The sequence below is a fragment of the Phalangium opilio genome, unplaced genomic scaffold, assembly GCF_054372755.1.
Source record: "Phalangium opilio isolate 3A_F unplaced genomic scaffold, DU_Popi_V2 ptg000094l_1, whole genome shotgun sequence".
Classification (NCBI taxonomy): Eukaryota; Metazoa; Arthropoda; class Arachnida; order Opiliones; family Phalangiidae; genus Phalangium; species Phalangium opilio.
Window position 1 is genome coordinate 3,270,961 of NW_028324199.1, and position 21,915 is coordinate 3,292,875.

The 21,915-nt window shown below is 45.7% G+C and overlaps 41 non-coding genes across 41 annotated transcripts; all 41 read left to right on the forward strand.

Moving 5' to 3' along the window:
• The first annotated feature begins 496 nt into the window (after positions 1-496).
• TRNAP-AGG (transfer RNA proline (anticodon AGG)) lies at positions 497-568 on the forward strand. Its single transcript has one exon. It is a non-coding gene; the product is annotated as a tRNA-Pro (tRNA).
• An 89-nt stretch (positions 569-657) lies between these two features.
• Positions 658-729, forward strand: TRNAP-CGG (transfer RNA proline (anticodon CGG)). Its single transcript has one exon. It is a non-coding gene; the product is annotated as a tRNA-Pro (tRNA).
• Positions 730-817: 88 nt separating this feature from the next.
• TRNAP-AGG (transfer RNA proline (anticodon AGG)) lies at positions 818-889 on the forward strand. Its single transcript has one exon. It is a non-coding gene; the product is annotated as a tRNA-Pro (tRNA).
• Positions 890-1,936: 1,047 nt separating this feature from the next.
• Positions 1,937-2,008, forward strand: TRNAP-AGG (transfer RNA proline (anticodon AGG)). Its single transcript has one exon. It is a non-coding gene; the product is annotated as a tRNA-Pro (tRNA).
• Positions 2,009-3,058: 1,050 nt separating this feature from the next.
• Positions 3,059-3,131, forward strand: TRNAP-AGG (transfer RNA proline (anticodon AGG)). The gene has a single exon. It is a non-coding gene; the product is annotated as a tRNA-Pro (tRNA).
• An 87-nt stretch (positions 3,132-3,218) lies between these two features.
• On the forward strand, positions 3,219-3,290 carry TRNAP-UGG (transfer RNA proline (anticodon UGG)). The gene has a single exon. It is a non-coding gene; the product is annotated as a tRNA-Pro (tRNA).
• Positions 3,291-3,378: 88 nt separating this feature from the next.
• On the forward strand, positions 3,379-3,450 carry TRNAP-AGG (transfer RNA proline (anticodon AGG)). The gene has a single exon. It is a non-coding gene; the product is annotated as a tRNA-Pro (tRNA).
• Positions 3,451-3,859: 409 nt separating this feature from the next.
• On the forward strand, positions 3,860-3,931 carry TRNAP-AGG (transfer RNA proline (anticodon AGG)). Its single transcript has one exon. It is a non-coding gene; the product is annotated as a tRNA-Pro (tRNA).
• Positions 3,932-4,340: 409 nt separating this feature from the next.
• TRNAP-AGG (transfer RNA proline (anticodon AGG)) lies at positions 4,341-4,412 on the forward strand. Its single transcript has one exon. It is a non-coding gene; the product is annotated as a tRNA-Pro (tRNA).
• An 88-nt stretch (positions 4,413-4,500) lies between these two features.
• On the forward strand, positions 4,501-4,572 carry TRNAP-CGG (transfer RNA proline (anticodon CGG)). Its single transcript has one exon. It is a non-coding gene; the product is annotated as a tRNA-Pro (tRNA).
• An 890-nt stretch (positions 4,573-5,462) lies between these two features.
• TRNAP-AGG (transfer RNA proline (anticodon AGG)) lies at positions 5,463-5,534 on the forward strand. The gene has a single exon. It is a non-coding gene; the product is annotated as a tRNA-Pro (tRNA).
• Positions 5,535-6,263: 729 nt separating this feature from the next.
• On the forward strand, positions 6,264-6,336 carry TRNAP-AGG (transfer RNA proline (anticodon AGG)). Its single transcript has one exon. It is a non-coding gene; the product is annotated as a tRNA-Pro (tRNA).
• An 87-nt stretch (positions 6,337-6,423) lies between these two features.
• On the forward strand, positions 6,424-6,495 carry TRNAP-UGG (transfer RNA proline (anticodon UGG)). Its single transcript has one exon. It is a non-coding gene; the product is annotated as a tRNA-Pro (tRNA).
• Positions 6,496-6,583: 88 nt separating this feature from the next.
• TRNAP-AGG (transfer RNA proline (anticodon AGG)) lies at positions 6,584-6,655 on the forward strand. The gene has a single exon. It is a non-coding gene; the product is annotated as a tRNA-Pro (tRNA).
• Positions 6,656-7,065: 410 nt separating this feature from the next.
• On the forward strand, positions 7,066-7,139 carry TRNAP-AGG (transfer RNA proline (anticodon AGG)). Its single transcript has one exon. It is a non-coding gene; the product is annotated as a tRNA-Pro (tRNA).
• Positions 7,140-7,225: 86 nt separating this feature from the next.
• TRNAP-AGG (transfer RNA proline (anticodon AGG)) lies at positions 7,226-7,297 on the forward strand. Its single transcript has one exon. It is a non-coding gene; the product is annotated as a tRNA-Pro (tRNA).
• Positions 7,298-7,706: 409 nt separating this feature from the next.
• On the forward strand, positions 7,707-7,778 carry TRNAP-AGG (transfer RNA proline (anticodon AGG)). Its single transcript has one exon. It is a non-coding gene; the product is annotated as a tRNA-Pro (tRNA).
• Positions 7,779-7,866: 88 nt separating this feature from the next.
• TRNAP-CGG (transfer RNA proline (anticodon CGG)) lies at positions 7,867-7,938 on the forward strand. Its single transcript has one exon. It is a non-coding gene; the product is annotated as a tRNA-Pro (tRNA).
• Positions 7,939-8,667: 729 nt separating this feature from the next.
• On the forward strand, positions 8,668-8,739 carry TRNAP-AGG (transfer RNA proline (anticodon AGG)). The gene has a single exon. It is a non-coding gene; the product is annotated as a tRNA-Pro (tRNA).
• A 729-nt stretch (positions 8,740-9,468) lies between these two features.
• TRNAP-AGG (transfer RNA proline (anticodon AGG)) lies at positions 9,469-9,541 on the forward strand. The gene has a single exon. It is a non-coding gene; the product is annotated as a tRNA-Pro (tRNA).
• An 87-nt stretch (positions 9,542-9,628) lies between these two features.
• Positions 9,629-9,700, forward strand: TRNAP-UGG (transfer RNA proline (anticodon UGG)). Its single transcript has one exon. It is a non-coding gene; the product is annotated as a tRNA-Pro (tRNA).
• Positions 9,701-9,788: 88 nt separating this feature from the next.
• TRNAP-AGG (transfer RNA proline (anticodon AGG)) lies at positions 9,789-9,860 on the forward strand. Its single transcript has one exon. It is a non-coding gene; the product is annotated as a tRNA-Pro (tRNA).
• Positions 9,861-12,833: 2,973 nt separating this feature from the next.
• TRNAP-AGG (transfer RNA proline (anticodon AGG)) lies at positions 12,834-12,905 on the forward strand. Its single transcript has one exon. It is a non-coding gene; the product is annotated as a tRNA-Pro (tRNA).
• A 249-nt stretch (positions 12,906-13,154) lies between these two features.
• On the forward strand, positions 13,155-13,226 carry TRNAP-AGG (transfer RNA proline (anticodon AGG)). The gene has a single exon. It is a non-coding gene; the product is annotated as a tRNA-Pro (tRNA).
• A 1,047-nt stretch (positions 13,227-14,273) lies between these two features.
• Positions 14,274-14,345, forward strand: TRNAP-AGG (transfer RNA proline (anticodon AGG)). Its single transcript has one exon. It is a non-coding gene; the product is annotated as a tRNA-Pro (tRNA).
• A 1,050-nt stretch (positions 14,346-15,395) lies between these two features.
• On the forward strand, positions 15,396-15,468 carry TRNAP-AGG (transfer RNA proline (anticodon AGG)). The gene has a single exon. It is a non-coding gene; the product is annotated as a tRNA-Pro (tRNA).
• An 87-nt stretch (positions 15,469-15,555) lies between these two features.
• Positions 15,556-15,627, forward strand: TRNAP-UGG (transfer RNA proline (anticodon UGG)). Its single transcript has one exon. It is a non-coding gene; the product is annotated as a tRNA-Pro (tRNA).
• An 88-nt stretch (positions 15,628-15,715) lies between these two features.
• On the forward strand, positions 15,716-15,787 carry TRNAP-AGG (transfer RNA proline (anticodon AGG)). The gene has a single exon. It is a non-coding gene; the product is annotated as a tRNA-Pro (tRNA).
• A 409-nt stretch (positions 15,788-16,196) lies between these two features.
• TRNAP-AGG (transfer RNA proline (anticodon AGG)) lies at positions 16,197-16,268 on the forward strand. The gene has a single exon. It is a non-coding gene; the product is annotated as a tRNA-Pro (tRNA).
• A 408-nt stretch (positions 16,269-16,676) lies between these two features.
• Positions 16,677-16,748, forward strand: TRNAP-AGG (transfer RNA proline (anticodon AGG)). Its single transcript has one exon. It is a non-coding gene; the product is annotated as a tRNA-Pro (tRNA).
• Positions 16,749-16,836: 88 nt separating this feature from the next.
• On the forward strand, positions 16,837-16,908 carry TRNAP-CGG (transfer RNA proline (anticodon CGG)). Its single transcript has one exon. It is a non-coding gene; the product is annotated as a tRNA-Pro (tRNA).
• A 730-nt stretch (positions 16,909-17,638) lies between these two features.
• TRNAP-AGG (transfer RNA proline (anticodon AGG)) lies at positions 17,639-17,710 on the forward strand. The gene has a single exon. It is a non-coding gene; the product is annotated as a tRNA-Pro (tRNA).
• Positions 17,711-18,439: 729 nt separating this feature from the next.
• On the forward strand, positions 18,440-18,512 carry TRNAP-AGG (transfer RNA proline (anticodon AGG)). The gene has a single exon. It is a non-coding gene; the product is annotated as a tRNA-Pro (tRNA).
• An 87-nt stretch (positions 18,513-18,599) lies between these two features.
• Positions 18,600-18,671, forward strand: TRNAP-UGG (transfer RNA proline (anticodon UGG)). Its single transcript has one exon. It is a non-coding gene; the product is annotated as a tRNA-Pro (tRNA).
• An 88-nt stretch (positions 18,672-18,759) lies between these two features.
• TRNAP-AGG (transfer RNA proline (anticodon AGG)) lies at positions 18,760-18,831 on the forward strand. The gene has a single exon. It is a non-coding gene; the product is annotated as a tRNA-Pro (tRNA).
• A 409-nt stretch (positions 18,832-19,240) lies between these two features.
• Positions 19,241-19,312, forward strand: TRNAP-AGG (transfer RNA proline (anticodon AGG)). The gene has a single exon. It is a non-coding gene; the product is annotated as a tRNA-Pro (tRNA).
• A 408-nt stretch (positions 19,313-19,720) lies between these two features.
• On the forward strand, positions 19,721-19,792 carry TRNAP-AGG (transfer RNA proline (anticodon AGG)). Its single transcript has one exon. It is a non-coding gene; the product is annotated as a tRNA-Pro (tRNA).
• An 88-nt stretch (positions 19,793-19,880) lies between these two features.
• On the forward strand, positions 19,881-19,952 carry TRNAP-CGG (transfer RNA proline (anticodon CGG)). Its single transcript has one exon. It is a non-coding gene; the product is annotated as a tRNA-Pro (tRNA).
• Positions 19,953-20,842: 890 nt separating this feature from the next.
• TRNAP-AGG (transfer RNA proline (anticodon AGG)) lies at positions 20,843-20,914 on the forward strand. The gene has a single exon. It is a non-coding gene; the product is annotated as a tRNA-Pro (tRNA).
• A 729-nt stretch (positions 20,915-21,643) lies between these two features.
• On the forward strand, positions 21,644-21,716 carry TRNAP-AGG (transfer RNA proline (anticodon AGG)). Its single transcript has one exon. It is a non-coding gene; the product is annotated as a tRNA-Pro (tRNA).
• An 87-nt stretch (positions 21,717-21,803) lies between these two features.
• TRNAP-UGG (transfer RNA proline (anticodon UGG)) lies at positions 21,804-21,875 on the forward strand. The gene has a single exon. It is a non-coding gene; the product is annotated as a tRNA-Pro (tRNA).
• Positions 21,876-21,915: the final 40 nt, after the last annotated feature.

The window sequence follows — 21,915 nt, forward strand, 5'->3', positions numbered from 1 at the left end:
TTTCAGTATCATTCATGGTACGTTGGTCTAAGGGTATGATACACGCTGCGGGTGTGAGTGGCCCCGGGTTCAAATCCCGGACGGACCCGATTTTATGCAGAAGCAATTTAGTGACTATTTAAATGCAACTAACTACAGGGTAGGCCTATGAGTTGAGCATATTTAGTTACAGACATGGTCCGTTGGTCTAGGGGTATGATACTCGCTTAGGGTGTGAGTGGTCCCGAGATAAAATCCCGGACGAACCCGAGCTTTTGCCGAAGTAATTTAGTGACTATTTAAAAGGAACTAACTACGGGGTAGGCCTATGAGTTGAGCATGTTTGGTTACAAACATGGTCCGTTGGTCTAGGGGTATGGGACTCGGTTTGGGTGCGAGTGGTCCCGGGTTCAAATCCCGGATAAACCCGAGATTTTGCAGAAGTAATTAAGAGACTATTTAAATGCAACTAACAACAAGGTAGGCCTATGAGTTGAGCATGTTTAGTTACACACATGGTCCGTTGGTCTAGGGGTATGATACTCGCTTAGGGTGCGAGTGGTCCCGGGTTCAAATCCCGGACGAACCCGAGTTTTGGCAGAAGTAATTTAGTGACTATTTTAACGCAACTAACTACAGGGTAGACCTATGAGTTGAGCATGTTTCAGTATCATTCATGGTCCGTTGGTCTAGGGGTATGATACACGCTTCGGGTGTGTGTGGTCCCGGGTTCAAATCCCGGATGAACCCGAGTTTTTGCAGAAGTAATTTAGTGACTATTTAAAAGGAACTAACTACGGGGTAGGCCTATGAGTTGAGCATGTTTGGTTACACACATGGTCCGTTGGTCTAGGGGTATGATACTCGCTTAGGGTGCGAGTGGTCCCGGGTTCAAATCCCGGACGAACCCGAGTTTTTGCAGAAGTAATTAAGAGACTATTTAAATGCAACTAACAACAAGGTAGGCCTATGAGTTGAGCATGTTTAGTTACACACATGGTCCGTTGGTCTAGGGCTATGATACTCGCTGAGGTTGCGAGTGGTCCCGGGTTCAAATCCCGGACGAACCCGTGTTTTTGCAGAAGTAATTTAGTGACTATTTAAATGCAACTAACAACAAGGTAGGCCTATGAGTTGAGCATGTTTAGTTACACACATGGTCCGTTGGTCTAGGGGTATGATACTCGCTTAGGGTGCGAGTGGTCCCGGGGTCTAATCGCGGACGAACCCGAGATTTGCAGAAGTAATTTAGTGACTATTAAATGAAACTAACAACAAGGTAGGCCTAAGAGTTGAGCATGTTTAGTTAGACACATGGCCCGTTGGTCTAGGGGTATGATACTCGCTCAGGTTGCGAGTGGTCCCGGGATCAAATCCCGGATGAACCCGAGTTTTTGCAGAAGTAGTTTAGTGACTATTTAAACGCAACTAACTACAGGGTAGACCTATGAGTTGAGCATGTTTCGGTATCATTCATGGTACGTTGGTCTAAGGGTATGATACACGCTTCGGGTGTGAGTGGCCCCGGGTTCAAATCCCGGACGGACCCGAGTTTATGCAGAAGCAATTTAGTGACTATTTAAATGCAACTAACTACAGGGTAGGCCTATGAGTTGAGCATATTTAGTTACAGACATGGTCCGTTGGTCTAGGGGTATGATACTCGCTTAGGGTGTGAGTGGTCCCGAGATAAAATCCCGGACGAACCCGAGCTTTTGCCGAAGTAATTTAGTGACTATTTAAAAGCAACTAACTACGGGGTAGGCCTATGAGTTGAGCATGTTTGGTTACACACATGGTCCGTTGGTCTAGGGGTATGGTAATCGCTTTGGGTGCGAGTGGTCCCGGGTTCAAATCCCGGATAAACCCGAGTTTTTGCAGAAGTAATTAAGAGACTATTTAAATGCAACTAACAACAAGGTAGGCCTATGAGTTGAGCATGTTTAGTTACACACATGGTCCGTTGGTCTAGGGGTATGATACTCGCTTAGGGTGCGAGTGGTCCCGGGTTCAAATCCCGGACGAACCCGAGTTTTGGCAGAAGTAATTTAGTGACTATTTAAACGCAACTAACTACAGGGTAGACCTATGAGTTGAGCATGTTTCAGTATCATTCATGGTCCGTTGGTCTAGGGGTATGATACACGCTTCGGGTGTCAGTGGTCCCGGGTTCAAATCCCGGATGAACCCGAGTTTTTGCAGAAGTAATTAAGAGACTATTTAAATGCAACTAACAACAAGGTAGGCCTATGAGTTGAGCATGTTTAGTTACACACATGGTCCGTTGGTCTGGGGCTATGATACTCACTGAGGTTGCGAGTGGTCCCGCGTTCAAATCCCGGACGAACCCGTGTTTTTGCAGAAGTAATTTAGTGACTATTTAAATGCAACTAACAACAAGGTAGGCCTATGAGTTGAGCATGTTTGGTTACACACATGGTCCGTTGGTCTAGGGGTATGATACTCGCTTAGGGTGCGAGTGGTCCCGGGTTCTAATCGCGGACGAACCCGAGTTTTTGCAGAAGTAATTTAGTGACTATTAAATGAAACTAACAACAAGGTAGGCCTAAGAGTTGAGCATGTTTAGTTAGACACATGGCCCGTTGGTCTAGGGGCATGATACTCGCTCAGGTTGCGAGTGGTCCCGGGATCAAATCCCGGATGAATCCGAGTTTTTGCAGAAGCAGTTTAGTGACTATTTAAACGCAACTAACTACAGGGTAGACCTATGAGTTGAGCATGTTTCAGTATCATTCATGGTCCGTTGGTCTAGGGGTATGATACACGCTTCGGGTGTGAGTGGTCCCGGGTTCAAATCCCGGATGAACCCGAGTTTTTGCAGAAGTAGTTTAGTGACTATTTAAACGCAACTAACTACATTGTAGACCTATGAGTTGAGCATGTTTCAGTATCATTCATGGTCCGTTGGTCTAAGGGTATGATACACGCTTCGGGTGTGAGTGGCCCCGGGTTCAAATCCCGGACGGACCCGAGTTTATGCAGAAGCAATTTAGTGACTATTTAAATGCAACTAACTACAGGGTAGGCCTATGAGTTGAGCATATTTAGTTACAGACATGGTCCGTTGGTCTAGGGGTATGATACTCGCTTAGGGTGCGAGTGGTCCCGGGTTCAAATCCCGGACGAAGCCGAGTTTTGGCAGAAGTACTTTAGTGACCATTTAAATGAAACTAACAACAAGGTAGGCCTACGAGTTGAGCATGTTTAGTTACACACGTGGTCCGTTGGTCTAGGGGTATGATACTCGCTTTGGGTGCGAGTGGTCCCGGGTTCAAATCCCGGATGAACCCGAGTTTTTGCAGAAGTAATTAAGAGACTATTTAAATGCAACTAACAACAAGGTAGGCCTATGAGCGGAGCATGTTTAGTTACACACATGGTCCGTTGGTCTAGGGGTATGATACTCGCTTAGGGTGCAAGTGGTCCCGGGTTCAAATCCCGGACGAACCCGAGTTTTTGCAGAAGTAATTTAGTGACTATTTAAATGCAACTAACAACAATGTAGGCCTACGAGTTTAGCATGTTTCAGTATCATTCATGGTCCGTTGGTCTAGGGGTATGATACTCGCTCAAGTTGCGAGTGGTCTCGGGTTCAAATCCCGGATGTACGCGAGTTTTTGCAGAAGCAATTAAGAGACTATTTAAATGCAACTAACAACAAGGTAGGCCTATGATTTGAGCATCTTTAGTTACACACATGGTCCGTTGGTCTAGGGGTATGTTACTCGCTTAGGGTGCGAGTGGTCCCGGGTTCAAATCGCGGACGAACCCGAATTTTTGCAGAAGTAATTTAGTGACTTTTTAAATGAAACTAACAACAAGGTAGGCCTAAGAGTTGAGCATGTTTTGTTAGACACATGGTCCGTTGGTCTAGGGGTATGATACTCGCTTAGGGTGCGAGTGGTCCCGGGTTCAAATCCCGGACAAACCCGAGTTTTTGCAGAAGTAAGTTAGTGACTATTTAAATGCAACTAACAACAATGTAGGCCTACGAGTTTGGCATGTTTCAGTATCATTCATGGTCCGTTGGTCTAGGGGTATGATACTCGCTCAAGTTGCGAGTGGTCTCGGGTTCAAATCCCGGATGTACGCGAGTTTTTGCAGAAGTAATTAAGAGACTATTTAAATGCAACTAACAACAAGGTAGGCCTATGAGTTGAGCATGTTTAATTACACACATGGTCCGTTGGTCTAGGGGTATGATACTCGCTTAGGGTGCGAGTGGTCCCGGGTTCAAATCGCGGACGAACCCGAATTTTTGCAGAAGTAATTTAGTGACTATTTAAATGAAACTAACAACAAGGTAGGCCTAAGAGTTGAGCATGTTTTGTTAGACACATGGTCCGTTGGTCTAGGGGTATGATACTCGCTTAGGGTGTGAGTGGTCCCGGGTTCAAATCCCGGACGAACCCGAGTTTTTGCAGAAGTAAGTTAGTGACTATTTAAATGCAACTAACAACAAGGTAGGCCTAAGAGTTGAGCATGTTTGGTTACACACATGGTCCGTTGGTCTAGGGGTATGATACACGCTTCGGGTGTGAGTGGTCCCGGGTTCAAATCCCGGACGGACCCGAGTTTATGCAGAAGCAATTTAGTGACTATTTAAATGCAACTAACTACAGGGTAGGCCTATGAGTTGAGCATATTTAGTTACAGACATGGTCCGTTGGTCTAGGGGTATGATACTCGCTTAGGGTGTGAGTGGTCCCGAGATAAAATCCCGGACGAACCCGAGTTTTTGCCGAAGTAATTTAGTGACTATTTAAAAGCAACTAACTACGGGGTAGGCCTGTGAGTTGAGCATGTTTGGTTACACACATGGTCCGTTGGTGTAGGGGTATGGTACTCGCTTTGGGTGCGAGTGGTCACGGGTTCAAATCCCGGATGAACCCGAGTTTTTGCAGAAGTAATTAAGAGACTATTTAAATGCAACTAACAACAAGGTAGGCCTACGAGTTTGGCATGTTTCAGTATCATTCATGGTCCGTTGGTCTAGGGTATGATACTCGCTCAAGTTGCGAGTGGTCTCGGGTTCAAATCCCGGATGTACGCGAGTTTTTGCAGAAGTAATTAAGAGACTATTCAAATGCAACTAACAACAAGGTAGGCCTAAGAGTTGAGCATGTTTCAGTATCATTCATGGTCCGTTGGTCTAGGGGTATGATACACGCTTCGGGTGCGAGTGGTCCCGGGTTCAAATCGCGGACGAACCCGAATTTTTGCAGAAGTAATTTAGTGACTATTTAAATGAAACTAACAACAAGGTAGGCCTAAGAGTTGAGCATGTTTCAGTATCATTCATGGTCCGTTGGTCTAGGGGTATGATACACGCTTCGGGTGCGAGTGGTCCCGGGTTCAAATCGCGGACGAACCCGAATTTTTGCAGAAGTAATTTAGTGACTATTTAAATGAAACTAACAACAAGGTAGGCCTAAGAGTTGAGCATGTTTTGTTAGACACATGGTCCGTTGGTCTAGGGGTATGATACTCGCTTAGGGTGTGAGTGGTCCCGGGTTCAAATCCCGGACGAACCCGAGTTTTTGCAGAAGTAAGTTAGTGACTATTTAAATGCAACTAACAACAAGGTAGGCCTAAGAGTTGAGCATGTTTGGTTACACACATGATCCGTTGGTCTAGGGGTATGATACACGCTTCGGGTGTGAGTGGTCCCGGGTTCAAATCCCGGACGGACCCGAGTTTATGCAGAAGCAATTTAGTGACTATTTAAATGCAACTAACTACAGGGTAGGCCTATGAGTTGAGCATATTTAGTTACAGACATGGTCCGTTGGTCTAGGGGTATGATACTCGCTTAGGGTGTGAGTGGTCCCGAGATAAAATCCCGGACGAACCCGAGTTTTTGCCGAAGTAATTTAGTGACTATTTAAAAGCAACTAACTACGGGGTAGGCCTGTGAGTTGAGCATGTTTGGTTACACACATGGTCCGTTGGTGTAGGGGTATGGTACTCGCTTTGGGTGCGAGTGGTCACGGGTTCAAATCCCGGATGAACCCGAGTTTTTGCAGAAGTAATTAAGAGACTATTTAAATGCAACTAACAACAAGGTATGCCTACGAGTTTGGCATGTTTCAGTATCATTCATGGTCCGTTGGTCTAAGGGTATGATACACGCTTCGGGTGTGAGTGGCCCCGGGTTCAAATCCCGGACGGACCCGAGTTTATGCAGAAGAAATTTAGTGACTATTTAAATGCAACTAACTACAGGGTAGGCCTATGAGTTGAGCATATTTAGTTACAGACATGGTCCGTTGGTCTAGGGGTATGATACTCGCTTAGGGTGCGAGTGGTCCCGGGTTCAAATCCCGGACGAAGCCGAGTTTTGGCAGAAGTACTTTAGTGACCATTTAAATGAAACTAACAACAAGGTAGGCCTACGAGTTGAGCATGTTTAGTTACACACGTGGTCCGTTGGTCTAGGGGTATGATACTCGCTTTGGGTGCGAGTGGTCCCGGGTTCAAATCCCGGATGAACCCGAGTTTTTGCAGAAGTAATTAAGAGACTATTTAAATGCAACTAACAACAAGGTAGGCCTATGAGCGGAGCATGTTTAGTTACACACATGGTCCGTTGGTCTAGGGGTATGATACTCGCTTAGGGTGCAAGTGGTCCCGGGTTCAAATCCCGGACGAACCCGAGTTTTTGCAGAAGTAATTTAGTGACTATTTAAATGCAACTAACAACAATGTAGGCCTACGAGTTTAGCATGTTTCAGTATCATTCATGGTCCGTTGGTCTAGGGGTATGATACTCGCTCAAGTTGCGAGTGGTCTCGGGTTCAAATCCCAGATGTACGCGAGTTTTTGCAGAAGCAATTAAGAGACTATTTAAATGCAACTAACAACAAGGTAGGCCTATGAGTTGAGCATCTTTAGTTACACACATGGTCCGTTGGTCTAGGGGTATGTTACTCGCTTAGGGTGCGAGTGGTCCCGGGTTCAAATCGCGGACGAACCCGAGTTTTTGCAGAAGTAATTTGGTGACTATTCAAATGCTACGAGTTAAATTGTAGGACTACGAGATGAGCATGTTTCAGTGTCATACTTCGTCCGTTGGTCTAGGGGTATGATACTCGCTTAGGGTGCGAGTGGTCCCGGGTTCAAATCCCGGACGGACCCGAATTTTTGCAGAAGTAATTTAGTGACTTTTTAAATGAAACTAACAACAAGGTAGGCCTAAGAGTTGAGCATGTTTTGTTAGACACATGGTCCGTTGGTCTAGGGGTATGATACTCGCTTAGGGTGCGAGTGGTCCCGGGTTCAAATCCCGGACAAACCCGAGTTTTTGCAGAAGTAAGTTAGTGACTATTTAAATGCAACTAACAACAATGTAGGCCTACGAGTTTGGCATGTTTCAGTATCATTCATGGTCCGTTGGTCTAGGGGTATGATACTCGCTCAAGTTGCGAGTGGTCTCGGGTTCAAATCCCGGATGTACGCGAGTTTTTGCAGAAGTAATTAAGAGACTATTTAAATGCAACTAACAACAAGGTAGGCCTATGAGTTGAGCATGTTTAATTACACACATGGTCCGTTGGTCTAGGGGTATGATACTCGCTTAGGGTGCGAGTGGTCCCGGGTTCAAATCGCGGACGAACCCGAATTTTTGCAGAAGTAATTTAGTGACTATTTAAATGAAACTAACAACAAGGTAGGCCTAAGAGTTGAGCATGTTTTGTTAGACACATGGTCCGTTGGTCTAGGGGTATGATACTCGCTTAGGGTGTGAGTGGTCCCGGGTTCAAATCCCGGACGAACCCGAGTTTTTGCAGAAGTAAGTTAGTGACTATTTAAATGCAACTAACAACAAGGTAGGCCTAAGAGTTGAGCATGTTTGGTTACACACATGGTCCGTTGGTCTAGGGGTATGATACACGCTTCGGGTGTGAGTGGTCCCGGGTTCAAATCCCGGACGGACCCGAGTTTATGCAGAAGCAATTTAGTGACTATTTAAATGCAACTAACTACAGGGTAGGCCTATGAGTTGAGCATATTTAGTTACAGACATGGTCCGTTGGTCTAGGGGTATGATACTCGCTTAGGGTGTGAGTGGTCCCGAGATAAAATCCCGGACGAACCCGAGTTTTTGCCGAAGTAATTTAGTGACTATTTAAAAGCAACTAACTACGGGGTAGGCCTGTGAGTTGAGCATGTTTGGTTACACACATGGTCCGTTGGTGTAGGGGTATGGTACTCGCTCAAGTTGCGAGTGGTCTCGGGTTCAAATCCCGGATGTACGCGAGTTTTTGCAGAAGTAATTAAGAGACTATTTAAATGCAACTAACAACAAGGTAGGCCTATGAGTTGAGCATGTTTAATTACACACATGGTCCGTTGGTCTAGGGGTATGATACTCGCTTAGGGTGCGAGTGGTCCCGGGTTCAAATCGCGGACGAACCCGAATTTTTGCAGAAGTAATTTAGTGACTATTGAAATGAAACTAACAACAAGGTAGGCCTAAGAGTTGAGCATGTTTCAGTATCATTCATGGTCCGTTGGTCTAGGGGTATGATACACGCTTCGGGTGCGAGTGGTCCCGGGTTCAAATCGCGGACGAACCCGAATTTTTGCAGAAGTAATTTAGTGACTATTTAAATGAAACTAACAACAAGGTAGGCCTAAGAGTTGAGCATGTTTTGTTAGACACATGGTCCGTTGGTCTAGGGGTATGATACTCGCTTAGGGTGTGAGTGGTCCCGGGTTCAAATCCCGGACGAACCCGAGTTTTTGCAGAAGTAAGTTAGTGACTATTTAAATGCAACTAACAACAAGGTAGGCCTAAGAGTTGAGCATGTTTGGTTACACACATGATCCGTTGGTCTAGGGGTATGATACACGCTTCGGGTGTGAGTGGTCCCGGGTTCAAATCACGGACGGACCCGAGTTTATGCAGAAGCAATTTAGTGACTATTTAAATGCAACTAACTACAGGGTAGGCCTATGAGTTGAGCATATTTAGTTACAGACATGGTCCGTTGGTCTAGGGGTATGATACTCGCTTAGGGTGTGAGTGGTCCCGAGATAAAATCCCGGACGAACCCGAGTTTTTGCCGAAGTAATTTAGTGACTATTTAAAAGCAACTAACTACGGGGTAGGCCTGTGAGTTGAGCATGTTTGGTTACACACATGGTCCGTTGGTGTAGGGGTATGGTACTCGCTTTGGGTGCGAGTGGTCACGGGTTCAAATCCCGGATGAACCCGAGTTTTTGCAGAAGTAATTAAGAGACTATTTAAATGCAACTAACAACAAGGTAGGCCTACGAGTTTGGCATGTTTCAGTATCATTCATGGTCCGTTGGTCTAAGGGTATGATACACGCTTCGGGTGTGAGTGGCCCCGGGTTCAAATCCCGGACGGACCCGAGTTTATGCAGAAGAAATTTAGTGACTATTTAAATGCAACTAACTACAGGGTAGGCCTATGAGTTGAGCATATTTAGTTACAGACATGGTCCGTTGGTCTAGGGGTATGATACTCGCTTAGGGTGCGAGTGGTCCCGGGTTCAAATCCCGGACGAAGCCGAGTTTTGGCAGAAGTACTTTAGTGACCATTTAAATGAAACTAACAACAAGGTAGGCCTACGAGTTGAGCATGTTTAGTTACACACGTGGTCCGTTGGTCTAGGGGTATGATACTCGCTTTGGGTGCGAGTGGTCCCGGGTTCAAATCCCGGATGAACCCGAGTTTTTGCAGAAGTAATTAAGAGACTATTTAAATGCAACTAACAACAAGGTAGGCCTATGAGCGGAGCATGTTTAGTTACACACATGGTTCGTTGGTCTAGGGGTATGATACTCGCTTAGGGTGCAAGTGGTCCCGGGTTCAAATCCCGGACGAACCCGAGTTTTTGCAGAAGTAATTTAGTGACTATTTAAATGCAACTAACTACAGGGTAGACCTATGAGTTGAGCATGTTTCTGTATCATTCATGGTTCGTTGGCCTAGGGGTATGATACACGCTTCGGGTGTGAGTGACCCCGGGTTCAAATCCCGGACGGACCCGAGTTTATGCAGAAGCAATTTAGTGACTATTTAAATGCAACTAACTACAGGGTAGGCCTATGAGTTGAGCATATTTAGCTACAGACATGGTCCGTTGGGCTAGGGGTATGATACTCGCTTAGGGTGCGAGTGGTCCCGGGGTCAAATCCCGGACGAACCCGAGTTTTTGGCAGAAGTAATTTAGTGACTATTTAAATGCAACTAACTACAGGGTAGACCTATGAGTTGAGCATGTTTCTGTATCATTCATGGTTCGTTGGCCTAGGGGTATGATACACGCTTCGGGTGTGAGTGACCCCGGGTTCAAATCCCGGACGGACCCGAGTTTATGCAGAAGCAATTTAGTGACTATTTAAATGCAACTAACTACAGGGTAGGCCTATGAGTTGAGCATATTTAGCTACAGACATGGTCCGTTGGGCTAGGGGTATGATACTCGCTTAGGGTGCGAGTGGTCCCGGGTTCAAATCCCGGACGAAGCCGAGTTTTGGCAGAAGTACTTTAGTGACCATTTAAATGAAACTAACAACAAGGTAGGCCTACGAGTTGAGCATGTTTAGTTACACACGTGGTCCGTTGGTCTAGGGGTATGATACTCGATTTGGGTGCGAGTGGTCCAGGGTTCAAATCCTGGACGGACGCGAGTTTTTTCAGAAGTAATTTAGTGACTGTTTAAATGCAACTAACAACAAGGTAGGCCTATGAGTTGAGCATGTTTAGTTAGACACATGGTCCGTTGGTCTAGGGCTATGATACTCGCTTAGGGTGCGAGTGGTCCCGGGTTCAAATCCCGGATGTACCCGAGTTTTTACAGAAGTAATTAAGAGACTATTTAAATGCAACTAACAACAAGGTAGGCCTATGAGTTGAGCATGTTTAGTTACACACATGGTCCGTTGGTCTAGGGGTATGATACTCGCTTAGGGTGCGAGTGGTCCCGTGTGAAAATCCCGGACGAACCCGAGTTTTGGCAGAAGTAATTTAGTGACTATTTAAACGCAACTAACTACAGGGTAGACCTATGAGTTGAGCATGTTTCTGTATCATTCATGGTTCGTTGGCCTAGGGGTATGATACACGCTTCGGGTGTGAGTGACCCCGGGTTCAAATCCCGGACGGACCCGAGTTTATGCAGAAGCAATTTAGTGACTATTTAAATGCAACTAACTACAGGGTAGGCCTATGAGTTGAGCATATTTAGCTACAGACATGGTCCGTTGGGCTAGGGGTATGATACTCGCTTAGGGTGCGAGTGGTCCCGGGGTCAAATCCCGGACGAACCCGAGTTTTTGGCAGAAGTAATTTAGTGACTATTTAAATGCAACTAACAACAAGGTAGACCTACGAGTTGAGCATGTTTAGTTACACACGTGGTCCGTTGGTCTAGGGGTATGATACTCGATTAGGGTGCGAGTGGTCCAGGGTTCAAATCCCGGACGGACGCGAGTTTTTGCAGAAGTAATTTAGTAACTATTTAAATGAAACTAACAACAAGGTAGGCCTAAGAGTTGAGCATGTTTAGTTAGACACATGGCCCGTTGGTCTAGGGGTATGATACTCGCTTAGGGTTTGAGTGGTCCCGAGATAAAATCCCGGACGAACCCGAGTTTTTACCGAAGTAATTTAGTGACTATTTAAAAGCAACTAACTACGGGGTAGGCCTATGAGTTGAGCATGTTTGGTTACACACATGGTCCGTTGGTCTAGGGGTATGGTACTCGCTTTGGGTGCGAGTGGTCCCGGGTTCAAATCCCGGATGAGCCAGAGTTTTTGCAGAAGTAATTAAGAGACTATTTAAATGCAACTAACAACAAGGTAGGCCTATGAGTTGAGCATGTTTAGTTACACACATGGTCCGTTGGTCTAGGGGTATGATACTCGCTTAGGGTGCGAGTGGTCACGGGTTCTAATCGCGGACGAACCCGAGTTTTTGCAGAAGTAATTTAGTGACTATTAAATGAAACTAACAACAAGGTAGGCCTAAGAGTTGAGCATGTTTAGTTAGACACATGGCCCGTTGGTCTAGGGCTATGATACTCGCTCAGGTTGCGAGTGGTCCCGGGATCAAATCCCGGATGAACCCGAGTTTTTGCAGAAGTAGTTTAGTGACTATTTAAACGCAACTAACTACAGGGTAGACCTATGAGTTGAGCATGTTTAGTTACACACATGGTCCGTTGGTCTAGGGGTATGATACTCGCTCAGGGTGCGAGTGGTCCCGGGTGCAAATCCCGGACGAACCCGAGTTTTTGCAGAAGTAGTTTAGTGACTATTTAAACGCAACTAACTACAGGGTAGACCTATGAGTTGAGCATGTTTCAGTATCATTCATGGTACGTTGGTCTAAGGGTATGATACACGCTGCGGGTGTGAGTGGCCCCGGGTTCAAATCCCGGACGGACCCGATTTTATGCAGAAGCAATTTAGTGACTATTTAAATGCAACTAACTACAGGGTAGGCCTATGAGTTGAGCATATTTAGTTACAGACATGGTCCGTTGGTCTAGGGGTATGATACTCGCTTAGGGTGTGAGTGGTCCCGAGATAAAATCCCGGACGAACCCGAGCTTTTGCCGAAGTAATTTAGTGACTATTTAAAAGGAACTAACTACGGGGTAGGCCTATGAGTTGAGCATGTTTGGTTACAAACATGGTCCGTTGGTCTAGGGGTATGGGACTCGGTTTGGGTGCGAGTGGTCCCGGGTTCAAATCCCGGATAAACCCGAGATTTTGCAGAAGTAATTAAGAGACTATTTAAATGCAACTAACAACAAGGTAGGCCTATGAGTTGAGCATGTTTAGTTACACACATGGTCCGTTGGTCTAGGGGTATGATACTCGCTTAGGGTGCGAGTGGTCCCGGGTTCAAATCCCGGACGAACCCGAGTTTTGGCAGAAGTAATTTAGTGACTATTTTAACGCAACTAACTACAGGGTAGACCTATGAGTTGAGCATGTTTCAGTATCATTCATGGTCCGTTGGTCTAGGGGTGTGATACACGCTTCGGGTGTGTGTGGTCCCGGGTTCAAATCCCGGATGAACCCGAGTTTTTGCAGAAGTAATTTAGTGACTATTTAAAAGGAACTAACTACGGGGTAGGCCTATGAGTTGAGCATGTTTGGTTACACACATGGTCCGTTGGTCTAGGGGTATGATACTCGCTTAGGGTGCGAGTGGTCCCGGGTTCAAATCCCGGACGAACCCGAGTTTTTGCAGAAGTAATTAAGAGACTATTTAAATGCAACTAACAACAAGGTAGGCCTATGAGTTGAGCATGTTTAGTTACACACATGGTCCGTTGGTCTAGGGCTATGATACTCGCTGAGGTTGCGAGTGGTCCCGGGTTCAAATCCCGGACGAACCCGTGTTTTTGCAGAAGTAATTTAGTGACTATTTAAATGCAACTAACAACAAGGTAGGCCTATGAGTTGAGCATGTTTAGTTACACACATGGTCCGTTGGTCTAGGGGTATGATACTCGCTTAGGGTGCGAGTGGTCCCGGGGTCTAATCGCGGACGAACCCGAGATTTGCAGAAGTAATTTAGTGACTATTAAATGAAACTAACAACAAGGTAGGCCTAAGAGTTGAGCATGTTTAGTTAGACACATGGCCCGTTGGTCTAGGGGTATGATACTCGCTCAGGTTGCGAGTGGTCCCGGGATCAAATCCCGGATGAACCCGAGTTTTTGCAGAAGTAGTTTAGTGACTATTTAAACGCAACTAACTACAGGGTAGACCTATGAGTTGAGCATGTTTCGGTATCATTCATGGTACGTTGGTCTAAGGGTATGATACACGCTTCGGGTGTGAGTGGCCCCGGGTTCAAATCCCGGACGGACCCGAGTTTATGCAGAAGCAATTTAGTGACTATTTAAATGCAACTAACTACAGGGTAGGCCTATGAGTTGAGCATATTTAGTTACAGACATGGTCCGTTGGTCTAGGGGTATGATACTCGCTTAGGGTGTGAGTGGTCCCGAGATAAAATCCCGGACGAACCCGAGCTTTTGCCGAAGTAATTTAGTGACTATTTAAAAGCAACTAACTACGGGGTAGGCCTATGAGTTGAGCATGTTTGGTTACACACATGGTCCGTTGGTCTAGGGGTATGGTAATCGCTTTGGGTGCGAGTGGTCCCGGGTTCAAATCCCGGATAAACCCGAGTTTTTGCAGAAGTAATTAAGAGACTATTTAAATGCAACTAACAACAAGGTAGGCCTATGAGTTGAGCATGTTTAGTTACACACATGGTCCGTTGGTCTAGGGGTATGATACTCGCTTAGGGTGCGAGTGGTCCCGGGTTCAAATCCCGGACGAACCCGAGTTTTGGCAGAAGTAATTTAGTGACTATTTAAACGCAACTAACTACAGGGTAGACCTATGAGTTGAGCATGTTTCAGTATCATTCATGGTCCGTTGGTCTAGGGGTATGATACACGCTTCGGGTGTCAGTGGTCCCGGGTTCAAATCCCGGATGAACCCGAGTTTTTGCAGAAGTAATTAAGAGACTATTTAAATGCAACTAACAACAAGGTAGGCCTATGAGTTGAGCATGTTTAGTTACACACATGGTCCGTTGGTCTAGGGCTATGATACTCACTGAGGTTGCGAGTGGTCCCGCGTTCAAATCCCGGACGAACCCGTGTTTTTGCAGAAGTAATTTAGTGACTATTTAAATGCAACTAACAACAAGGTAGGCCTATGAGTTGAGCATGTTTGGTTACACACATGGTCCGTTGGTCTAGGGGTATGATACTCGCTTAGGGTGCGAGTGGTCCCGGGTTCTAATCGCGGACGAACCCGAGTTTTTGCAGAAGTAATTTAGTGACTATTAAATGAAACTAACAACAAGGTAGGCCTAAGAGTTGAGCATGTTTAGTTAGACACATGGCCCGTTGGTCTAGGGGCATGATACTCGCTCAGGTTGCGAGTGGTCCCGGGATCAAATCCCGGATGAATCCGAGTTTTTGCAGAAGCAGTTTAGTGACTATTTAAACGCAACTAACTACAGGGTAGACCTATGAGTTGAGCATGTTTCAGTATCATTCATGGTCCGTTGGTCTAGGGGTATGATACACGCTTCGGGTGTGAGTGGTCCCGGGTTCAAATCCCGGATGAACCCGAGTTTTTGCAGAAGTAGTTTAGTGACTATTTAAACGCAACTAACTACATTGTAGACCTATGAGTTGAGCATGTTTCAGTATCATTCATGGTCCGTTGGTCTAAGGGTATGATACACGCTTCGGGTGTGAGTGGCCCCGGGTTCAAATCCCGGACGGACCCGAGTTTATGCAGAAGCAATTTAGTGACTATTTAAATGCAACTAACTACAGGGTAGGCCTATGAGTTGAGCATATTTAGTTACAGACATGGTCCGTTGGTCTAGGGGTATGATACTCGCTTAGGGTGCGAGTGGTCCCGGGTTCAAATCCCGGACGAAGCCGAGTTTTGGCAGAAGTACTTTAGTGACCATTTAAATGAAACTAACAACAAGGTAGGCCTACGAGTTGAGCATGTTTAGTTACACACGTGGTCCGTTGGTCTAGGGGTATGATACTCGCTTTGGGTGCGAGTGGTCCCGGGTTCAAATCCCGGATGAACCCGAGTTTTTGCAGAAGTAATTAAGAGACTATTTAAATGCAACTAACAACAAGGTAGGCCTATGAGCGGAGCATGTTTAGTTACACACATGGTCCGTTGGTCTAGGGGTATGATACTCGCTTAGGGTGCAAGTGGTCCCGGGTTCAAATCCCGGACGAACCCGAGTTTTTGCAGAAGTAATTTAGTGACTATTTAAATGCAACTAACAACAATGTAGGCCTACGAGTTTAGCATGTTTCAGTATCATTCATGGTCCGTTGGTCTAGGGGTATGATACTCGCTCAAGTTGCGAGTGGTCTCGGGTTCAAATCCCGGATGTACGCGAGTTTTTGCAGAAGCAATTAAGAGACTATTTAAATGCAACTAACAACAAGGTAGGCCTATGAGTTGAGCATCTTTAGTTACACACATGGTCCGTTGGTCTAGGGGTATGTTACTCGCTTAGGGTGCGAGTGGTCCCGGGTTCAAATCGCGGACGAACCCGAATTTTTGCAGAAGTAATTTAGTGACTTTTTAAATGAAACTAACAACAAGGTAGGCCTAAGAGTTGAGCATGTTTTGTTAGACACATGGTCCGTTGGTCTAGGGGTATGATACTCGCTTAGGGTGCGAGTGGTCCCGGGTTCAAATCCCGGACAAACCCGAGTTTTTGCAGAAGTAAGTTAGTGACTATTTAAATGCAACTAACAACAATGTAGGCCTACGAGTTTGGCATGTTTCAGTATCATTCATGGTCCGTTGGTCTAGGGGTATGATACTCGCTCAAGTTGCGAGTGGTCTCGGGTTCAAATCCCGGATGTACGCGAGTTTTTGCAGAAGTAATTAAGAGACTATTTAAATGCAACTAACAACAAGGTAGGCCTATGAGTTGAGCATGTTTAATTACACACATGGTCCGTTGGTCTAGGGGTATGATACTCGCTTAGGGTGCGAGTGGTCCCGGGTTCAAATCGCGGACGAACCCGAATTTTTGCAGAAGTAATTTAGTGACTATTTAAATGAAACTAAAACAAGGTAGGCCTAAGAGTTGAGCATGTTTTGTTAGACACATGGTCCGTTGGTCTAGGGGTATGATACTCGCTTAGGGTGTGAGTGGTCCCGGGTTCAAATCCCGGACGAACCCGAGTTTTTGCAGAAGTAAGTTAGTGACTATTTAAATGCAACTAACAACAAGGTAGGCCTAAGAGTTGAGCATGTTTGGTTACACACATGGTCCGTTGGTCTAGGGGTATGATACACGCTTCGGGTGTGAGTGGTCCCGGGTTCAAATCCCGGACGGACCCGAGTTTATGCAGAAGCAATTTAGTGACTATTTAAATGCAACTAACTACAGGGTAGGCCTATGAGTTGAGCATATTTAGTTACAGACATGGTCCGTTGGTGTAGGGGTATGGTACTCGCTTTGGGTGCGAGTGGTCACGGGTTCAAATCCCGGATGAACCCGAGTTTTTGCAGAAGTAATTAAGAGACTATTTAAATGCAACTAACAACAAGGTAGGCCTACGAGTTTGGCATGTTTCAGTATCATTCATGGTCCGTTGGTCTAGGGTATGATACTCGCTCAAGTTGCGAGTGGTCTCGGGTTCAAATCCCGGATGTACGCGAGTTTTTGCAGAAGTAATTAAGAGACTATTTAAATGCAACTAACAACAAGGTAGGCCTAAGAGTTGAGCATGTTTCAGTATCATTCATGGTCCGTTGGTCTAGGGGTATGATACACGCTTCGGGTGCGAGTGGTCCCGGGTTCAAATCGCGGACGAACCCGAATTTTTGCAGAAGTAATTTAGTGACTATTTAAATGAAACTAACAACAAGGTAGGCCTAAGAGTTGAGCATGTTTCAGTATCATTCATGGTCCGTTGGTCTAGGGGTATGATACACGCTTCGGGTGCGAGTGGTCCCGGGTTCAAATCGCGGACGAACCCGAATTTTTGCAGAAGTAATTTAGTGACTATTTAAATGAAACTAACAACAAGGTAGGCCTAAGAGTTGAGCATGTTTTGTTAGACACATGGTCCGTTGGTCTAGGGGTATGATACTCGCTTAGGGTGTGAGTGGTCCCGGGTTCAAATCCCGGACGAACCCGAGTTTTTGCAGAAGTAAGTTAGTGACTATTTAAATGCAACTAACAACAAGGTAGGCCTAAGAGTTGAGCATGTTTGGTTACACACATGATCCGTTGGTCTAGGGGTATGATACACGCTTCGGGTGTGAGTGGTCCCGGGTTCAAATCCCGGACGGACCCGAGTTTATGCAGAAGCAATTTAGTGACTATTTAAATGCAACTAACTACAGGGTAGGCCTATGAGTTGAGCATATTTAGTTACAGACATGGTCCGTTGGTCTAGGGGTATGATACTCGCTTAGGGTGTGAGTGGTCCCGAGATAAAATCCCGGACGAACCCGAGTTTTTGCCGAAGTAATTTAGTGACTATTTAAAAGCAACTAACTACGGGGTAGGCCTGTGAGTTGAGCATGTTTGGTTACACACATGGTCCGTTGGTGTAGGGGTATGGTACTCGCTTTGGGTGCGAGTGGTCACGGGTTCAAATCCCGGATGAACCCGAGTTTTTGCAGAAGTAATTAAGAGACTATTTAAATGCAACTAACAACAAGGTATGCCTACGAGTTTGGCATGTTTCAGTATCATTCATGGTCCGTTGGTCTAAGGGTATGATACACGCTTCGGGTGTGAGTGGCCCCGGGTTCAAATCCCGGACGGACCCGAGTTTATGCAGAAGAAATTTAGTGACTATTTAAATGCAACTAACTACAGGGTAGGCCTATGAGTTGAGCATATTTAGTTACAGACATGGTCCGTTGGTCTAGGGGTATGATACTCGCTTAGGGTGCGAGTGGTCCCGGGTTCAAATCCCGGACGAAGCCGAGTTTTGGCAGAAGTACTTTAGTGACCATTTAAATGAAACTAACAACAAGGTAGGCCTACGAGTTGAGCATGTTTAGTTACACACGTGGTCCGTTGGTCTAGGGGTATGATACTCGCTTTGGGTGCGAGTGGTCCCGGGTTCAAATCCCGGATGAACCCGAGTTTTTGCAGAAGTAATTAAGAGACTATTTAAATGCAACTAACAACAAGGTAGGCCTATGAGCGGAGCATGTTTAGTTACACACATGGTCCGTTGGTCTAGGGGTATGATACTCGCTTAGGGTGCAAGTGGTCCCGGGTTCAAATCCCGGACGAACCCGAGTTTTTGCAGAAGTAATTTAGTGACTATTTAAATGCAACTAACAACAATGTAGGCCTACGAGTTTAGCATGTTTCAGTATCATTCATGGTCCGTTGGTCTAGGGGTATGATACTCGCTCAAGTTGCGAGTGGTCTCGGGTTCAAATCCCGGATGTACGCGAGTTTTTGCAGAAGCAATTAAGAGACTATTTAAATGCAACTAACAACAAGGTAGGCCTATGAGTTGAGCATCTTTAGTTACACACATGGTCCGTTGGTCTAGGGGTATGTTACTCGCTTAGGGTGCGAGTGGTCCCGGGTTCAAATCGCGGACGAACCCGAATTTTTGCAGAAGTAATTTAGTGACTTTTTAAATGAAACTAACAACAAGGTAGGCCTAAGAGTTGAGCATGTTTTGTTAGACACATGGTCCGTTGGTCTAGGGGTATGATACTCGCTTAGGGTGCGAGTGGTCCCGGGTTCAAATCCCGGACAAACCCGAGTTTTTGCAGAAGTAAGTTAGTGACTATTTAAATGCAACTAACAACAATGTAGGCCTACGAGTTTGGCATGTTTCAGTATCATTCATGGTCCGTTGGTCTAGGGGTATGATACTCGCTCAAGTTGCGAGTGGTCTCGGGTTCAAATCCCGGATGTACGCGAGTTTTTGCAGAAGTAATTAAGAGACTATTTAAATGCAACTAACAACAAGGTAGGCCTATGAGTTGAGCATGTTTAATTACACACATGGTCCGTTGGTCTAGGGGTATGATACTCGCTTAGGGTGCGAGTGGTCCCGGGTTCAAATCGCGGACGAACCCGAATTTTTGCAGAAGTAATTTAGTGACTATTTAAATGAAACTAAAACAAGGTAGGCCTAAGAGTTGAGCATGTTTTGTTAGACACATGGTCCGTTGGTCTAGGGGTATGATACTCGCTTAGGGTGTGAGTGGTCCCGGGTTCAAATCCCGGACGAACCCGAGTTTTTGCAGAAGTAAGTTAGTGACTATTTAAATGCAACTAACAACAAGGTAGGCCTAAGAGTTGAGCATGTTTGGTTACACACATGGTCCGTTGGTCTAGGGGTATGATACACGCTTCGGGTGTGAGTGGTCCCGGGTTCAAATCCCGGACGGACCCGAGTTTATGCAGAAGCAATTTAGTGACTATTTAAATGCAACTAACTACAGGGTAGGCCTATGAGTTGAGCATATTTAGTTACAGACATGGTCCGTTGGTCTAGGGGTATGATACTCGCTTAGGGTGTGAGTGGTCCCGAGATAAAATCCCGGACGAACCCGAGTTTTTGCCGAAGTAATTTAGTGACTATTTAAAAGCAACTAACTACGGGGTAGGCCTGTGAGTTGAGCATGTTTGGTTACACACATGGTCCGTTGGTGTAGGGGTATGGTACTCGCTTTGGGTGCGAGTGGTCACGGGTTCAAATCCCGGATGAACCCGAGTTTTTGCAGAAGTAATTAAGAGACTATTTAAATGCAACTAACAACAAGGTAGGCCTACGAGTTTGGCATGTTTCAGTATCATTCATGGTCCGTTGGTCTAGGGTATGATACTCGCTCAAGTTGCGAGTGGTCTCGGGTTCAAATCCCGGATGTACGCGAGTTTTTGCAGAAGTAATTAAGAGACTATTTAAATGCAACTAACAACAAGGTAGGCCTAAGAGTTGAGCATGTTTCAGTATCATTCATGGTCCGTTGGTCTAGGGGTATGATACACGCTTCGGGTGCGAGTGGTCCCGGGTTCAAATCGCGGACGAACCCGAATTTTTGCAGAAGTAATTTAGTGACTATTTAAATGAAACTAACAACAAGGTAGGCCTAAGAGTTGAGCATGTTTCAGTATCATTCATGGTCCGTTGGTCTAGGGGTATGATACACGCTTCGGGTGCGAGTGGTCCCGGGTTCAAATCGCGGACGAACCCGAATTTTTGCAGAAGTAATTTAGTGACTATTTAAATGAAACTAACAACAAGGTAGGCCTAAGAGTTGAGCATGTTTTGTTAGACACATGGTCCGTTGGTCTAGGGGTATGATACTCGCTTAGGGTGTGAGTGGTCCCGGGTTCAAATCCCGGACGAACCCGAGTTTTTGCAGAAGTAAGTTAGTGACTATTTAAATGCAACTAACAACAAGGTAGGCCTAAGAGTTGAGCATGTTTGGTTACACACATGATCCGTTGGTCTAGGGGTATGATACACGCTTCGGGTGTGAGTGGTCCCGGGTTCAAATCCCGGACGGACCCGAGTTTATGCAGAAGCAATTTAGTGACTATTTAAATGCAACTAACTACAGGGTAGGCCTATGAGTTGAGCGTATTTAGTTACAGACATGGTCCGTTGGTCTAGGGGTATGATACTCGCTTAGGGTGTGAGTGGTCCCGAGATAAAATCCCGGACGAACCCGAGTTTTTGCCGAAGTAATTTAGTGACTATTTAAAAGCAACTAACTACGGGGTAGGCCTGTGAGTTGAGCATGTTTGGTTACACACATGGTCCGTTGGTGTAGGGGTATGGTACTCGCTTTGGGTGCGAGTGGTCACGGGTTCAAATCCCGGATGAACCCGAGTTTTTGCAGAAGTAATTAAGAGACTATTTAAATGCAACTAACAACAAGGTATGCCTACGAGTTTGGCATGTTTCAGTATCATTCATGGTCCGTTGGTCTAAGGGTATGATACACGCTTCGGGTGTGAGTGGCCCCGGGTTCAAATCCCGGACGGACCCGAGTTTATGCAGAAGAAATTTAGTGACTATTTAAATGCAACTAACTACAGGGTAGGCCTATGAGTTGAGCATATTTAGTTACAGACATGGTCCGTTGGTCTAGGGGTATGATACTCGCTTAGGGTGCGAGTGGTCCCGGGTTCAAATCCCGGACGAAGCCGAGTTTTGGCAGAAGTACTTTAGTGACCATTTAAATGAAACTAACAACAAGGTAGGCCTACGAGTTGAGCATGTTTAGTTACACACGTGGTCCGTTGGTCTAGGGGTATGATACTCGCTTTGGGTGCGAGTGGTCCCGGGTTCAAATCCCGGATGAACCCGAGTTTTTGCAGAAGTAATTAAGAGACTATTTAAATGCAA